Genomic DNA, 4,979 nt, shown 5'->3' on the forward strand with positions numbered 1-4,979 from the left:
CAAACAGGGTCTGTGCAAAGGAATCAAACCAGGGTGCACACGGCATTCACACATCATTCCCTGGCTGGAGCAGTACAGTCTTTCTTGCATGAGAGAGGAAAAGGAAAATGTCATTGTAAGTGGAGAAATGTATAATAAATGCATTCATTTGCAAAGATTTGATCCAAGCCCCGTGACTACGAGAAAGCCCCAGTCCTGCAAGCCTCCCATGTATTCAATGTCCACACCTAAACCTGAGCTGCATTTTGAAAAGTGATTTTTCTCGAAGCAATTAACCAGCCTGACAGATAACCTGGTACCCGGTAGGCTGGATGGCGCACGGGCACTGCCTGCTGCCCAGAGGGCAGGAGGGTGGTACAGAGCTCAACTGCCCCGATACAGGCTCCAGGAGGCATCATGCCTCAGGCCGTTGCATGTGCTACCCCCACGCAGCCTGTTAGCTAGCTCCCTGCGTCCTTTGACTGGTTTGTAGCAGTCTCAATCATTTTGCTTGACCGAGCGCAAGGACTGCGACTGTGCTGAGCCCCACATGGCAGCGTGAAACAGGAGGATGCTCCTTTGCTCCCTCTCAAAACTTCATTCAAGGGGCCAAATTCTTAACTGGTGGCAACAGATGTAAGTCCATTGAGCCAGGCTCATTTACATGCGATGGGAATCTGGCACTGAATACTCTGAAAAGAATCCTTTAAATATATCCCAAGCCATTCTCCCCAGGCTGAAGCATCAGGTTGCCAGCCCTCTCCACAGGCAATACCCAAAATAACCTGAATAGGCCATGCTACCACAGAGGTTCAAATTCCTCAGAAACTGCAGTTCAGAAAGTGTTAGACGGAGACACAAATGTCCGGATCCTGTTAAACAAGAGCACATGTGACACACTGATCCCTGAACCTTAAACACACGTGTAGCATTACGCACATGAGCAGACCCATAGCCCAGAACAGAACTCCTCTAGGAGGAAAGATAAGTAGGGGTAAGTGTTCACAGGGCCAGTACACCTTATAGTTAAGTTGGTTCCCGAACAGAACAACCACTTGCACTTCGGTGACAAGAAGCATTTTGCATAAGCCCTGCAAATGGGTGTTTCATCAACAACATCCTTTACGTACTTAGCTGATTGCCTTCATGATTTGGGTTCTTTATTTAGGACAAATGCATGTGATAGGCAGTTTTGAGGCAGGCAAAGTGACAGTGGGTCTCAGGTGGATTTGTGGACAAAGGAATAATATTATATCATAGTGTCTGTTTGGTGCCCTCTCCATACACAATAGCTCTGAGAGGCAGTGCATGGTAAGCGGATGAAGCAGTAAGAAGTATATGATCTGATGAGCTTGGCTAAGCTGGGGGCGTCTCCTCTACTCGGCTAAATTAAAAACCTGCCTGCAATTTCAGCCCTAATCACCCCCTCCCATGCTGTAATTGATGATGGTCAGTTAACTCCTTCGTTCCCACCGTCACATATCAGAACCCCAATGATTTGCACGTTCGCAGCAGCCTCGTCTTTTAAACGGACTGCTGTAGCGAGGTTGGAAACAAAGCACGGGGGAAGGCTCCGAAACAAAGAATCGAAGAGCAGATACCATGTGCCAGATCATCAGCTATGCACCACTCCACTGGAACAGGCTGGCCAAATCCTGGCAGGCCTGGCTCATGGAAAATTGCCCCTGCCTATGGGAGCCTCAGATGGCAGTGAACTCCAGAGTAGCTCCCTTACTACGCTCCTTCCTTCAGCCAACAAAGGAAGCCTGCCAGGACCACTGATTGCACCCTGGCAATGCCCAGCTGTCAAACTGGCCCTCTGCTGCCTTTACCAGTTGGTGCTAGCTGCTCTGATGTGTGCTGAGGAATCGTTCCAGGAAAGGGCAGGCCTGTTTGCACGTCCTCAGCCCTGCTCCTCAGGCACCCGCAAAGCTGGTGTGTTAGGCTGCACACTAATAGACAAGTTCAGAGTTGCGTCCTAAGCAGCTGCATGCTCAAAACTTAAGAGGAGTGAACAGCACCGGAGTGAAATGATCCTGGAGTGAAACGTTACCATCTTTGCCATCTCCTATTAATAAAGGTCCTTGGAGAATTCACTCTACAGTGAGAAGTGTATTGTTCAACTCTGCTCTTGCAGATATTCTTTAACATTGACTCAAGGGGGGGCGGGTGGGTAGAAAATCTATATGGTGAGCTATATATTTATACTCTGCTGGATAAGAGGGTTTTCAGCATCAGGAAATCTATAGCATGAATTATTCTAACTGATTAACAACAGCCAGTGATGCCTTGTAGACTCCAGTCTGACAACTGCTTTCATGGCACTGTGGGGCTTTATGGTATGCTGCAACAAGAGCATCTGAAGTGGGTGTTCGTGCATCGTGTCAGCCACCTAGGATTTTAGATACGGGCAGGGAGGTGCCTTCTGTTAAGCGTTTAATGGCTTGATATAGGCTCAGTTCTTAATGCACTTTGCTCTTCATTCAATGCACGTTGATTAATACTAGACTGTTATACCTCCATCTCATGAGTACCACTAGTACCTTTCTTGGGCTTTTATGCGTATTGGAACTAGATAGCAAAACTCTGTCATCTTTGCTTGTTTGCCATAACTGGAGGGGAGCAAGCAGGGCACCAGCTCCATGTGCCATCTTAGAGGGGGCACTGGAGTCACTCTCCCACCCCAGGAAACTTTGCTACAGGAGTAATAGCCCTGCACTGCCCAGCTGCAGGAGCCAGACACGTACAGCCCCACACCCAGCAGCATATCTGGGTACAAGCAGACTGGCACCTCCAGACAAATCTTGTATGGCAGGTGCAGCCATGCACCCAGTAGTATATCTGGGCAGGGTTGGGGAGTGAACAGGGCACCAGGAGCATCCCCTTTGGAGCCCACCCCACAGGGCTGCTGCAGCGGGAGTGGGGACAGGTAAGATAAGATGTATTCCTCCTTTTTCCTCCACTCCTGCTCTCCAGTGGTCTGTATGATCCCCTCCTCTTGCTCACCTCAGGCACTGTGTGCGCTCACTGCACCTCTGTACTAACCTTACTATTGGTCCTTAATCAATAGTGACCAAACTAACTTGGGAGACAGCTGGGTGCCAAAAGCTGAGCTTCTTCACCTGTCAGCTTGGTGGTCCATAAGCAAGATCAGGCGGTAAGACTTTGGATCTAAACCTATTCCATTCCCTGGATGCCTAAATAGACCCAGAGATGGAAGGGTGATCCTACTCCACCCTGCCCACATCTCCAGAAAATTGTTAAAGTACCTATGATTGTAATGCACCATTATCTTCATTTTAAAAAACTCACAAAAATCCAAGACACAAAAGATCCACCCACCTTTCACACTGACTGTATTTCAGGGACTTAAGCAAAGGGAAACAGAACCATACTTAAGTGCTAAATAGGTGCAATAGGATCTGGCTCCTCATTTGAAGCTTTCTGCTTGTGTAGTATGGAGACAATTATGGCTCTAAAGATGTTTCCTGACTGCTAAATCTCATAGTTAAATGGTCAAGTGATGGCTGTCCTGGAGAGGACAGACTTATTATTAGTAAGAAGTCTGGGGTATCCCCTACACTGGACAGACTAATTCTGTTTTTAGATAGTAAGAAAATGTACACTAAGTGTCACTCATTCAAAGGAAAGTACTGTAGGTACTAATACCATAATCAGTGCTCCAGCCCCAAACCTGGTCTCACAAAGTCAGCTTAATTGGTGACTGGGGATATCCTGGATGCAGAAGACATTATTTTTGGATCTTGTCAGGGTGGCATCTTACCTATTACTCTTTTGAGAAGCTGATAGCAGCTGGTGAGTAAAAGGACCATATTACAGGTATGGCCAGAGGACTTCAGCATCCGCCTGCCCTAGACAAACCGAGCCATGAGAAGTCACAATCAACTATTAAAGCCCCTGCTCAGATGTGCTTTGCTTTACACAAGATGGCAGAAAGCTGTCTTTGCCTTCTTGAGTGGTACCTGCTGAGACGCACAGATCAGGCACTCCATCTACAACGCTGCCCTTTGCTTTCCTTCCATTCTCACTTTCTTATATTAACATTTCCATTGTAAATGAGTAAAACATTAGAATATTAACTGGTATTGTATTGCAAAGTCTATTCCAGGAAAGCTGTCAAAATCAGCATTGTTAATAATAATACTTAGCACTTATATAAAGCTTTACAGTGCCAGAGAGCTGCAGAAACATTAACTTAATTAACAAGTGACAGTGCCACAAGCTGAAGCTGTGCCTGAAGCACTAACTTACATGCGATTTTTTTTTAAAGAAAATCTCAGATTTGGTCCCTTTATTTCCTTGTCTTTCATCCATCTAAAAAGATGATCTTCCCTTTTATTCTTCTCTTTTAGAGGTATGCACCCATCTCATTGAGAATCAAACATTTAAAAAAAAAATTCAGGTGGAAGAACACTGACTTAACATAAGCTAATTGGAAAATCCTCATTACCCTACTTTTCAGTATAAATTACACAAAAATCAGAGCTGTCAGGCACATGTCTGCACAGAATAGGTCTCTAAATGGGTGTAAAGTGTACTTAATATTGATTGCTCTGAAATTTCTAAAACTGCTCAGAATCAGAGTCACATAATTAAGGTTTATTTGAATTTTTCTTCATATTTTAAAAGACAAGTCGGGGGGGGGGCACTGCATTAGCATGACTACAAAGGCAAAGTGAGTGAAACACTCATCAGTAGTAATTTACACAGTGAAAATAACACTGAGTCCTGGAGACCATATTTCAAATCGAGCCTGTGTGTTTGCCCTCATTTCCAACCTATGAACTTAAACACAGTCATGCCATAGCTGGCTTGTTTTTCATTCATACGGCACACCAGGTAAATTCAGTGCACAACAGGCACATACAAACACATATGCACACCACTCTTCAGCCAGCCAGTACAGGTAGTACTGGGGGGCAAGGAAGTTTGGCACCCAAGGCAAAGCCCACAATGGCAGCCTGCCCTCACCCCACACA

This window comes from Alligator sinensis, unplaced genomic scaffold (assembly GCF_000455745.1).
Source record: "Alligator sinensis unplaced genomic scaffold, ASM45574v1 scaffold1004_1, whole genome shotgun sequence".
Classification (NCBI taxonomy): Eukaryota; Metazoa; Chordata; order Crocodylia; family Alligatoridae; genus Alligator; species Alligator sinensis.